Genomic DNA, 13,148 nt, shown 5'->3' with positions numbered 1-13,148 from the left:
CTTGAGCTTCAAAACATTCAACTCGCCCACGCGGTTTATCGTCTCCGACTGCCATTTGCATTCCTCTCACTGCCTTTTGGAGACTCGCTGCTTTTCTGGGCTGCATCAACATCGATAGGCTGCACTCCTATGCTGCTTGTCCTCTGAGCTGTCAAACTCCCATCACTGGCTGCGCACCGATAAAGCGAGCTGCAGGCATCCCTCTGCAACGCCCCAGCAGCGGGGTACAGCCCTCTGCGGGGTTAGGGCATCTCTCACCCGACTGGAAACCCTGTCGTGCTGCAAAGAGCCCCCACCTGAGCTCAAAAGCCCTCCTGCTTTTCGTTTACACTTGAAAGGGACTTTTGCCAGGCAGGAGGTAGATTGTGCCTTTTTGTGTATATACATATATATATATATATATATATATAAAAACACACACACAAAAACCCAACCCCAGCATCTGTGTGGTCAGTCAGGAAATGCGCACCTTATGCTTTCATTTTACAGGGTGACTTTTCTGGATAAGTTTTAATTGCTTTTTGCAAACCAAGCAAAAAGCCTTTTGGTCCAAGGTCCAGTACAGATAAGCCCAAAACGAGCTGCCTGACAGAACTGCTGACGAGGTGCCATCAGGGCCACCTTTGCGACCGACGGTCCCTGCGGGACTTGCCCCAGTGCCACCCTGCCCACAGAGCTGGTAAAACTGGTGCAGCTCAGGGGAAAGCCCCAAGCGCAGCTTCAGCTGGCAGAGCCCTGAGATGCCAAAGAGCAAAAGCGTGGCTGCAAATGGGTGGCATTTGTTGTACAAATCACAGTGGTAATGAAAATACGCAGCCACGGCGCTGTTTTGGCCATCGCTTTGCAGTGTTGGACTGCAGGAAAGGAAAAGATTTGGGGATTGTGGCTCAGAGCTCTTTTCATTACTGTGGATCCAGGATAACTTTGTAAGGCGATGCTAAAAATCCAGACCAGATACGTTGATCCATCCCTTGCAGGTGGCAAGGGAGTCACTTGGGCAAGAGAGCCCCTCAAGATGCACAAGTACATCATGTCGGGCTCCTGGGTGCAGAAATGCTTTGTCAGAGAAAAGCTTGGGTTGGGCGCAGGACAAGGGCAGCTCACGGGGCAGTCAGAAACCAAACCCTTTGGCTCAGAAATATGTCAAGGAGCCGCATGAAGAAGCTGTGAAAGAGCCTCTTCCCGCTTGCCCAGGACACAGGGCTTGGCCACAGCGGTGGTCCAAGGTGGTTTATTTAAGCCACACTCGTGAAGCTCTCTGCCAGGAGAAAAGCACTGCAGCAGAGCAAACCCCACCGAGAGCTGTCAGTGACAGCGGGCTCCTTCTTGGCGTTCACCATCGGTTTCTCAATCAGGCGAGCAGCAGGAGCCAGCCATCAGGGGAGAAGCTCAAGGTTTAATTTTAGCCCGCAGCCCCTGTGCGTATCTTTCCCTTTTATTTTTAATCTGAACTTCATGTAAAAATAGAATTTCCTGCCACCCGATAAAGGATTCCTGTTTTTGCGGCAGGTCCGCCTTCTTGGGAAGCCGGTGCCTACGGGGTTATTGATGGGTGCTTCAAAGCACAGCAGCCCAGCCGAGGGGGTAGGACAGGCAGCGTTCGGGATTTACATTGTTCCTGCTCGCCACAGGGGGAAAAAAATAAAGCGGTTGTGCCCCCCTCCCTTGACAAATCGCCACCAAATTTAGCATTTCCGGAACTCTGTTTTGGAAAATCTCTGTTTGCCTGAATATTTTTAGTAGCAGGTTTCGGGTTTGCATCCTTCCCAGGTAGATGTTTGCGAGTTTGTCGGGCTCCAGGGAGGCGTATCCTGCCTTCTGAGCCTGGCCATCAATTGGGAGATAAATATAAGTGCAGGAGAACAGTCATTCCTCCCACCCTTCCCACTCCCCCATGACACCGTGCCCACGCTCCCCAGCACGTGTGTACCCGTGACCCTCAACACACGTACCCACGGTCCCCAGCACGGCTCCCGGAGCTACGGGGAGGAGCAGTACACCTGGGACTGCCGCGGGGGGTTGCTCCTCACCTCTGCCCATGCTCTGCAGGACACGGGAGAACCGCAATTTCAGGACAGGTTGTTTCAAGCCAGAACACCAATGATTTTCTCAGTCTCCTGGAATGCAAAAGCATTGCTCTTCTTAGCTGTGCCTGCACTGGGCAGGTACTCACACACAGAAACCTCATTTCCAAGCCACCAAGGTCACTAGCAGCATTTATGAAAGAAAAATGCTGGCAGGGGCTCTGCCGCCCACCGGCTCCTACTCTCACTCGCTGCTTTTCTCTGCAACCAGGGAAGAAATCCTCAAGTGCTAAAAGGAGGTGTATCAAGAGGAACGTGAAGAGGAGTTTATGCATTTCCTAGGTCTCGAGCAGAAGCCTCCCCCAACCCCCAGCAAGCCGTTCCTCCTGGCAAGCGAGTAAAAAGGAGTGAGAGTTTTCCCCGAGAAAAGTGCCTGGTTTTTTTTTCCTTTGCAGAATAAATCTTGATTCTCTCACCGGAGGTGTGAACGTAGACGACGTGGCGCTCGGGACTGAAAAGCAGCTCCTGCTGCAGCCCGTCCCTGAGGCGTCCTTTAATATTGCAGGGGGCTGTCAGAGACACGCAAGCAAGCAAGGCTTTCTTCCTCCTCACATGGGTTTGAATCCACCAGGGCCATTCCTGGGGGCTCAGCCTCACCACGTGAAAAGGCTCAGAAAGTCATTCTGGGCAAGAACAGCATAAAAAACGTCCCTTTAGGTCAACCTAAGAAATAACCACTCCTGCTATTCCCGAAGCTGGGGAGTGCTTTTGTGTGTATGTGTGTCTTAGTGTGCCTTCAAAACCAATTTATCCTGGAACAAAAATTAAAATATTCGACTTAAATAAGACCAAGGGAATGGAAATGTCGCGGTACCAGAGAGACACCATTGCATCGCTTTAATTAATCAATTGAAAAATCAAAAGTTAAGTCTTCTAACAAGATAATAGCTGTTTCTCTTGTGGCAGTGCTCACCGCCTGCGAGTTTCCAGCCCGGCACCCTGCAACGTGGTGATGGAGGCAGGGCTGTGCCTGCCAGGGACCGAGCTCTCTGAATTTATAGCAGGAGTATTTATAGAGGCAGCTGGCACTGGCAGCTCTCCTGGGACACCAGCATGATCTTCTGCAAAGGGGCTGCTGGGGAAGGAGTAAGGGAACAGGAATGTGCTGGAGCAACAGCAAACCACCAGCCAAGGGTCCAAAAAAAGCCTCAGGAGGACCCAAGAGCCAGATCCTCAGGTTCATTTTGGTGCCCAGCTCCAGTTAAACCCCAAGGGCCAGGGCAGCACTCCCACATCGATCCCAGCAGCGATGCCAGTTCCCACCTCTCAGGAGCTGTTGAAAGTGCTGTTTTGGCACGGGGTCTACAGCATCTCCCCACCCCTTCCCTCCCTCCTGGCTTGCTGTCATGGTTTAGCCACTGCCAGCAGCTGAGCACCGCATGGCCACTCACTCACTCACTCCTCCAACCATCCAGTGGGATGGGGAGGAGAATCAGAAGAAAAAGGTAAAACTGGTGGGTTGGGATAAGGGCAGTTTACTGGGACAGCAAAGGGAGAGAAAAATAACACCACCATGAAGAAAAGAATATACAAAGTGGGTGATACACAAGGCAATTTGCTCACTACCCGGAACCCAAAGCCCAGCCTGTCCCTGAGCAGTGACCCCTCCTCCCCAGCCTGCTCCCCCCCTTATATCCAGAGCATGACATCATATGATATGGAATATCCCTTTGGCTAGTGTGGGTCAGCTGTCCTGGCTGTGTCCCCTCCTGGCTTCTTGTGAAAATTAACTCTATCCCAGCTAAAAACCAGGAGCAATGGGTGCCAACTTGCAGGTGCCTTTCCCCGAGAGGTGAGGTCTGTGCAGGGTGTAGGGCTCCCACGGGGCAGAACCTGGTGCCACCTCTCCATCATGCATCTTCTTTGCTTCCTTCTTCATCTTCGCCAGGAGAATCAGCTGAGGATGCTCAACAACTGGTTTGGGCCACAAGCTCCCAGAGGCAAAACCTGCCGCAAGCTCTTAGGTGAGAGTTAGCAACGGCGCGCCTGGAATCTCTGCTTCCAAAGAGCTCCCAAAATGTGATTTCTTCCCACACGCCGCATTCAGTGGAAGTAGGTGTAGGGGAAGATGAAGGCTTGTAGAGTCAGGCAGCCGCTGGTGTAAAACAGCCGTTCACCCCTCTTGGACTTTTCCTTCAGGCACGGAGGTCTCTGGTCCCCTGTTTTACACCTTTCTTGCCCTGTTAGTTAAGAGTTTTATTGCCTGCTTTTGAATTCAGCACATGGGGCAGGTGGAGCACCGGAGCGTGACTTTCAACAGCTGCTGCATTTTATGCCCTGCCCTAGGAAGCATAGCTGAAATCCTTTGGGCTTTTTTAAACCAAAACTGCCTTGACTCCAGGATCTGTTGCTGCTTTAATCATTGGATGATTTACTCATTGGCATAATTTTTCTTCTCAAGTGATTTTTCAGTGTTTCCAGGCCCTTTCATTCATAACATCACGGTTTTTGTTCTGTGGAAACATGGTGCTGCAGGTGACGAGAAGCTGCTTCCCTTGTCTCCAGCCTGTTTGGAGAGATTGAAATCAAATGCATCTCAGCACCTGCAGGGAGATAAATGTGATCCCGCTGAACAACATTGTCACAACTGTTTGAGAACAACCATTTCAAGGGGGAAAAAAAATAATCATATTTAAATCAATGTAATTTAACATCTTACATCACCATGCTGCAACCGCTGCATCCCAAAATGTAGGGAGCACCACAAAGGAGGAGGTCATGTGTCACTGTCAGTAGCAAGGCTGGCCACCAAAATCAATGTCCTTCACGGAGCGGTGGAGGTGGCTAGGTGAGTGGTAGGAAGATTTTTGCAATGAGGCAACTCTTCATGTCAACCGAGATATACAGATGAAGATGTGGACAAACAGGAGTGACAGAAGTGCAGGGCTCCTACATTCCCACCTCCCCAAGTACTCCCAGATGGGTCCATCAAAGCCCTGAGCTCGTGGAGTGCAGTTCCCTCGACCTGTATCTGCCACGTAGGCTCCTCAGAGAGGAGAAGGAGGGCAGGGGGTTTTTCCCCCCCAATGAAAATATCTGCAGAAATGCCCAATTTACAGACAGCTAAGCAAGGCTCACTCATAAAAGTAAAGTAATGGGAGGGGGAGGCAATTTTTGGCAGTGTTTGCCAGCTTTGAATGAGGGATAAAAGTCATTTCCCCTCTTCCTCCTTCCAAAAACTCTGGGAAAAAACAATAGGAAGAGAAGTTTCTCTTTTCTTCACTTTTAGATAAAAATAACCCCGAGGAAATTTAAAAAAAGAAAAAAAGTTCTGACCAATTTTGAGATCAAGAAGGAGGATGTTGGACCCAGCTGGAGCTATAGACTGCGGTGGAGCTGCGAGCTCCTGGCAGATTCTCAAAGCGCCCGCCCCAGGATGAAGCCGGCAGAGCTGCCCCGGGAGCTGCTGAGGCTCTGTGGGGGTAAAACAGGCGCTCGATCCCCCCGGCCAAGAAAATTCTTCTCCCCTGACATGTCTCAGCATTGGTCAGAGGGTCGTGCATTTTTTTCCCCCTGCCCAACCTTTCCCTGTCAGGCAAGCAGCTAGTGCTCTCTGCAAGTAATTTAAAAAAAAAAAAATTGTGTTTTGGGATTGTTTTTATAACCTTCTTGGTTGTGCCTAGCTATGAAGGGCTGCCCAGCTCCCAGGAAAACATCTCAGGTATGTGTTTTGTTTGCAGGAGCTTGTCACGATAGAGGAGAGGAGGGCAGAGCATCTCTTGGCTCTGCATGGCCGGACGGAGGGGGAGAGGCTCCCACACCCATGAGACCCGGCCCCGGGAAGGTATCACCGAGCGGGGATGCTGTATGTGGTGTACCCCCAAACGAATCCTGCAGTTGCTCATGCTCAGACAAGGCTTGTGTCGAGGCAAGGGGCTTCGCCAGCCAGCTGAACGGGGCTGGGCATCGACCTTCACCGGCTCAGCCCCGGTTTTGCTGCCGGTCCTGTTTGCAGCAGCTAAATCCCGTTAGCTGCGGGAAGGCGTGAGGCTCAGGGATGACAAGGGATGGGGCACGCACGTGCGACAAACTGGGTGTCCCCAGGTGGGGTCAGCCCAAAGCCCTGCAGCCAAACCCCCCGTGATGCCTCCTGCCCTTTTCCTGCGCAGCGTCACGCTGGGAGGTGCCACGCTTTTGGGAAAAACGCAGGCAAGCAGAATTTTGGTTTGTGGTTCACATCCTACAGGCTCCAAAACCAACTTGTTGGATGGGAAGACTGATGAGGCCACCTCCCAGTGTCCACAGCCCTGCGTCCCGCAGGAGCCGGTGGGAGGGGAAGGCAGCAGTGTGGAGCTCTGCCTGTCCCGTGCATCTGCCCCTGACCTTAATGCTACCAACGGGGAGTAAAGCAAGTATTCGTGCCCCTGCCGTGCCCTCCCTGGCTGGACCGAAGCGCCCAGGCCACCCCATGCATCACGCCAGTGGCATCAAGAGGCTTCTGGCAGCCATGCCCGCCTGCAGCCGGGTCCATTTGTCCCACACTGTCTCTCCGCAGGAGAAGTAGATGTGTCATTTTCCTTTCACAGGACACGGAGCGGCCTTATCCAAATATAAACAACCTGGGAATATTCGCTGGCTTATTGTCTGGACAAAAAAGTAAAACAAACAGACCTTAAGCCCTTTTCCCCCTGCCACTTCTTGTACAGTAAAACAGTCGGGACCAGAGACTCCAGAGTTCCCAAAAATGTCCCTCATCACTAATAACATCCCACAAAGCCCGGCGTGGAGGTAGCCCAAGCGAGCCATGCTGCCACCTCCTCTGAAAGACACCTAGAAGAAGTCAGAGATCTCTGAATAGTTGAAGAGTTGCTACATGAATAATGGAAACAACCAGCAACCAAGAAAATGCGATAGCCAGCGGCGTAACGTGTCCACGCTCCCTCGGGAGAGGCCGGGAGCGGTGGGCAGATGTCTGGGTACGCCGCGAACAAGCTCAACTTTCACGGAGCAACATCAAAAGCCAGTCCTTGGCTGCCAGGCATAAAAAAAGAGGCAAAAAGGAGAAAAATGCTGCTGTAAACATAAAGCAAAAGTGCTTCCCCCCAAAAAACGGGGGAGGTGCAAGGTGTGAAGCCTGGGGAAGGGGTCCCCGTTTTGCAAGGAGGAAGCTGAGGCTCAGGAAGAGAGGACCCATGGGAGACATGACCTCAAATCCCATGAGATCTCATCTTGCTTTGTCCAACGTCCCCCAGCCCGCACCTCCCCTTCCCTTCAGCGACCACAGGAGGGAGAGCGCATCTGGCTCTGGCGAGGGATGTTTTACATCCAAGATTTGCTTCCCGTCATGCCAACATCTTTCACCACCACCACTTCTTTTCCAGGAGGCCCTGGGATATTTCATACCCAAATCTCCTCTGCGCAGCCCCCAGCAGTGCCACTGTGGCCACCCAAGAAAAAAAACAAAAAGGCATGAAGCCTCCATGAAGCTGGGGATCAAGCACATGGTTTGCCCCCACCTTGGTGGGGTGGAGAAGTGGCTCCCAAGGGTGTTCATGGATTCCCCTCTTCCTCTGGTCCCAAAGGGAACAGCAGTCTGAAGAGGAGAAGCGTCTGCATGGAATAAGTAAGCGTCTGCCTATGCCATTTGCTTGCAGTCAGGGCCCTAAAACGTAAAGAGTCGCACCCTAAAGCACATGTTGTTAAGGAACATAACAGCCAGGACAAGACTTGCTTCATATTTAAAATAAATGAGGAAAAAGAAAAGGTGAAGGACTAGATTTCCCAAATTACCACGCACGCATAGGCGCTGCCTGGTTTGTCTGTGAGCGCTTCAGGTTTCTCCCCAGCCCCTGTGGTGCTGCTGCATTTTAACAGTCAGAGGAAGAGAGAGGAAGGCCAGGAGGAGCTTGGGATGCAAAGCAAGACTGGGATCTGGTTAGAGAAGTGCTTGGTGGTAGTCCTGGGCAGCACCCGAAGCTCTGTGAAGAGCTGCTGGGATGGAGGTGGTGGCCACTAGTCCCACGAGCATCCTTCCCCTGCATGCACACATGGATCCAAACACTATTTTTTTTTTTCCCCCCACAGGATTCCCATCTGCTACAGCAGAGAGATGATGGCTGTAACCCCCTTAGGTTTTAAGAAGTTTGGGCTCATTGAGTGCCCTGGTCCCCTTCTCCCAGGAAAACGCACTTGTCCTTAATAAAGCAGGGAGAGCGGCAGCGGAGGTTGCACGGCTGCCTCAGCCTCCCTCCGCCACCGTTAGGTGTTCACGTTGATGCAGGCCTGTCTGAGTCAATGCGAAGTTTAACAGCTTACGTAGTAATTAAGCAAAGCCTCTCAATACAGCATCGCTAATTACACGAATCCTCACTAAATTACCAATAGTTCCTGGCACCTTGTAAAATCCTCGTGTAATAGCCTTAGGAAAAAAAAAAAAGTCATTCAGCGCTGGCAGTAAGCCATGCAGCCCGTGTGGCAATTGCAAAGCACTTTGGATGTTTATGACCCTTTTTTTTTTTTTTTTTTAATAAAAATAAAAATCTAATATGTACATTTCCCCCAATGACTCTGCTCGGGGGAGTATTAAAAGCAGCACCTTGACTCAGCCTACCACATAAACATCCTGCTGCCCCCGGACAGCCCGATATCGCCTTCCTCCCAGGATGAGCAGCTGAATAAGAAGTGACAATCACAGCTCCTGCCCGCAGGAAAACAGGAAGCGCCGGAGTTGTACAACCACTCCAAACATTGTCCTACCTGCTCCGCTCCTTGGGTGCGATGTGAACTTGCTTTCTTTTCCTTTCCGCCTTGCATAACTATTTCTGGTCCAGTGCTGGCCAGTCCCAGGATGCTGCTGCGCGGGGCAGTCCCCGCGGCCTCCGGCTTCTCCCCACCTGCCTGAAGCCAGCCTGGTGTTCCCTGTCCAACGCAGAAGGACAAACATCCATCTTTCTAACCCACCACTAACGCTGGCACAGCTTGGTGGCAGAGCTGAATGCAAGTGCTGGATGAGACGGAGCCAGACCCGTGGCGCTGGGCAGGCTGGCTCACCCCACGGCTGCCCACATCTTGCAGGAGCTAGAGAGAAGAGAATCCCAAATCTCCCCCACCAGGAAGCAGCCAAGAACGGATGCTTTTGGCCAAATCTCTTAAACGACCATGAGACCAAAGGAGCCGATGTTTACAGATGTGCTCTTGTTCATGCGTTAAAGTGCCAAGCCTCGTCCCGAGCAGCCCCTGCGACTAAGGCAGTCCTGCGGGCGGGCGATGGGGTCAGTCTGTGCCCCGGCACTGAAGCGAGCAGGGCAGCCAAGCTTCTCCCCGAGCACAAAGAGAGGAGCTCGGGGCATCAGGAGACGTGGTGGAGAAAAGGCCACCCGCTCAGCTTGCGACACCCTCGGTCTATTCACAAATACCCACACCCCCCCTCAACTTTTTGGTTTGATTTTGAGGAATCCCCCTCCACTTGGTGCCACGCATCCCCAGCCAGCAGCCCAGCTCTCAGGCCCATCCTTCCCAAAGGCAAGAGACTCTTCCCACGCTAAATGATGCTCTGGGAGCGGGGCAGCTCGTTCCTCCAGCTGCTCCCGCCTTTCTGCCGAGCAACGGGCCCAACTTCAAAATGTAGACGTCGTATCCAAGTTTCCAAACAAGAAGCGGGAGAAGAAGGTTTCCTATCTGCTCTTCCTTTACTCGCAATGTAAAAACATCCCTCGCCGAGCGAGGCGGCGTTTGCCATCACTTTGCAAAGTTCACATTCCCACAAGCGCAGGCGGGCGCAAAGAGGAACAAGGAACAAGGGGGGGGACCAGCACACCAGCGCCTGCGGGTCACGGTCACACAAGACAATACTTTGCAAAATTTGGAAGTGTGGGAGGAATGTGGGAAGATTGAAGACGAGGATGTTTATTAACATATAAGAATATCTCCAAAGGGTTTGCCTCCTATGAGAAAAAAAAAAGGGAGCCCGAGGCAATCCTGTTCAAGCCATCAGTGGGGCTAAATCTGGAAATCCTTATTCAGGTGATTCTATCGCTGGTGTAAAGAAAAAGAGAATAGCTTTTTCTCATGTTTACAGCAGTAAGAGTTTTCCTAAATAAGGTGAAGCTTCAAATGAATTCCCTAACTAATTCCCTTGTGTAATTGCATTAAATAGTAGAACGCGAGTGTGTTTCCACGCCTGGCTCAGCCTCTGTGCCCGAAAAGGGAGCTGCCTCCCTACAGCATAGAGCAGGAAGCCTTTCAGTTCAAGAATTGCAGTCTCAGCCTTGTTGACCACTGCAAAGCGGTCAATGGAAGACAAGCAGGGAAAGCCTAGCAAAAAGTTTAAATTTAAAGTGTCTACAGACACTCGAGAAAAATTTTCAGCACCACAAAAAAAAAAAAAAAAAGAAAACGGGGGCGGGGGGGGAGAAAAATAAATCACTGTGTTAACCATTTAAATGGCAGATACAAGTTAGACAGAGAGGAGAGGTTCCCTGCTGCTCTCTTCCCCACACCCACCTCCACGGCAGCCTCAGGCGTAGCTGGGAGGTGGCTCTGCGGCCGCAGGGTAACGCCAGCTGTGCGAGGTCCTTGCACCCCCCTGCCCATTAGCACTGCTGTTGATGAGGAGGAAGACGGAGACCACCCCACGGGTTTCACACGGGCATCTGAGCGGTGTTTGGATGAAACACCCACGAGGCCCCACGGGGCATCGCTGACCACAGGGCTTAGCGCAGCCCCGGCACTGCCAGACACCCAGAGGGAGTCTGACCTCCAGTTAACGAACTTAATCAGTTATGCTCTGTTAATGAAGGGAAATCTGCATTTGGGGCAGCCCCTCAGCTGAAGCAGCCCCAGCAGAGCAGCTGTCCCCAAACCAGCCCCAAGCAGCTCAGGAGCAGTCTCCTCCCGGTTGCAGGGCACAAAGGCACAGCAGACACCGCATCTCGTGCTCCTCTGAGGACACCCATAGTGATAAAAATTTGTAAGCGTTGTTTCCCCGCAATGCAAAGCAACGGGGGTTTTTCACTATTTTTTTCCACCCCTCAGACAGACAGAGGCCATCTCATTGCTTTTGCCTTATGACTGTAAAATAAAAATAAGCTGCATTTCTCCCTACCAGTTTTTGCTTCACTTTCGCTCGGTAGGGCTGCGGTTGGGACAGTCCCTGCTGAAATGTTATATTTTAATGCAGGAAGACACGTGCTGCTGCCACCTGCTTAACTGAGAGAACTTGCAGAGTTCCTCGTGCCCTGTTATTTATTAACCGTACTGCAGAGCGCTAATAAAAAGAACCCCCTTATGCTCAAGCCAGGTCCGCTGGTGGCTGGACGGGCTCCGCTGCCTCGTAACGGATCCCTGCGCTGCAGTCATTTCCCGCTGACCGTGAGGTCCTTGTGGGGTGGTCAGCACTACAGTAACACAAGAAACACTTATTTTCAATTCATATTTATCCTTCACTCTGGCACCCTCCTGCCCTAAGGCCCACCGGGCTGGGAGGAGTAAGCATGGCACTGCAGCTCGAAGTAAAACGCGTGTCTTCTGCTGGGAAGGGAAGCAAAGAGCGGCCGTTCACTCCTGCCCCCAGGCACCCCGACCTTGGGCTGTACCGTGCTTCTCCTGGATCTGGGGGGACGGGCTGCAGGGACACGCGCGCCAGGGTCCGGCCGCAAGACCTCACCTCCCAACGTGGGGATCCCATCACCTAGAGGAAACATATCCTCCTGGCTGAGAGATGAAAAGCATTTCACAGCTTTTCCCAGAATCCCAGAAGCTTTCCCAAGGCTCGAAGGAAACGCGACAGACTTTAAAAGTCACAAATGATGGCCGTGAAGTTAGTTCTTGAAACCGCAGCGGGGAAGCGCTGCGCAGAGCCCAACTCCATCGCCCGCCTGGCGGCAGGCAGGGGTTCCTCGGGCACCGAGCACCCTCTGGTGGGAAAATCACGGTTGTCCAAACGAGAGCAAATCCACCCGTGGCACAAGACTGGGCTCCGTCAAGACCTTCTGGGAGGTGGGTTTCCACCACACGAGGTTGCTTCACTGGCAGGCCCCATGGAACACAGCCCTTGCACCTACGTCTGCCGGGCGCTGCCCGGCTCAGCGTCCTGCCCCAGTTTGCGTGCTGGTGTGCCCGCCTGCTCTCCCCGAGCTTTAAGGCAGCAATCCCGCCTTCTTCGGCCGCTATGGCCCCCCGCGGCTGCAGGGTCTCCCAGCCAGGCTGCGTCCCTGCCACATGCCAGACCACGGCCTGCTGCCGGAGGGACGCTGCTGGTGGCAGGAGGCAACTCCCATCATGAAAGGGCAATTTGTAAATAATCGCTCCCCGACTTTGAAGTCTTTGTAGCCGTGATAACCATGGGGCTGGATGGGAGCGGGGTGCACTGCAGTCCCCTTTGCCTCAGTCTTCACGGTTGTCACCTGTCTCCTTGGGGAGGGGGAGGAGCAGCATGTGCGCCTGCCTGCACGCCTGCGTACCCCCTTTTCGGTGTGGTGGGGCCTGTGCTCTGCCTGGGGCCTCTGACTGCTCTCACAAAACAAGCAGCAGTCACAAATTTTAAGCAGCCCCCAGCAAAAACGGGCACAGGCAGCAGTTCATCACTTGCCATGGACCTGCCACGTGACACTGGATGTGCCCCATCACGTCACCTCCCCTGTCCCAGCTTCTACCTTAAAAGACCCACCAGCACAGCAGAGGCAGGACCCGTGGGCCAGCACGCGCTTGTTCAGCCCCAGTCCCGTGGCACACCGCTCCCTGTGGCAGCGTTCCCCTAAGCAGTGCTTCGCCAAGCAGCAAAGCCAGCGGAGAACAAGGTGCATGGGGGACATCTCACCCTCCCTGGCTCTGCAGGACCCTGCATGGGGCTGGGGGTGCAGGGCTCGTTTCTCACAGGGACCGCAGTCATCTGGCACAGCCAAGTGTTGAGCATGGCACAGCCAAGTGTTGAGCATGGCACAGCCAAGTGTTGAGCATGGCACAGCCACTGAATAAAAAGGCAGATTCTGCCTCAAAAGCTCCTGTTTAAACATGGGGCAGGAGGCACCTTTTGTGCCTCAGGCCATTTCCCTGCCCCTAGCCAGCCGCTGTCCAAACAGTACTTTAACCCAGCTCTGGGTGTGTTTCCTCTTAAATAAACACAGG

General features: G+C 52.9%; 1 long non-coding RNA gene across 1 annotated transcript; it reads right to left on the bottom strand.

Annotated features, from left to right (window-relative positions):
- Positions 1-2,920: 2,920 nt before the first annotated feature.
- On the bottom strand, positions 2,921-12,933 carry LOC129205239 (uncharacterized). Its single transcript, XR_008576664.1, has 3 exons — positions 12,841-12,933; positions 8,781-8,942; positions 2,921-4,590 (listed from the first exon to the last, which is right to left on the bottom strand). It is a non-coding gene; the product is annotated as an uncharacterized LOC129205239 (long non-coding RNA).
- Positions 12,934-13,148: the final 215 nt, after the last annotated feature.

Source organism: Grus americana, chromosome 3, assembly GCF_028858705.1.
Source record: "Grus americana isolate bGruAme1 chromosome 3, bGruAme1.mat, whole genome shotgun sequence".
In the NCBI taxonomy this organism is placed as follows: Eukaryota; Metazoa; Chordata; class Aves; order Gruiformes; family Gruidae; genus Grus; species Grus americana.
Note: the sequence above shows the minus strand (reverse complement) of the source record. Positions and strands in the feature narration are given on the sequence as shown.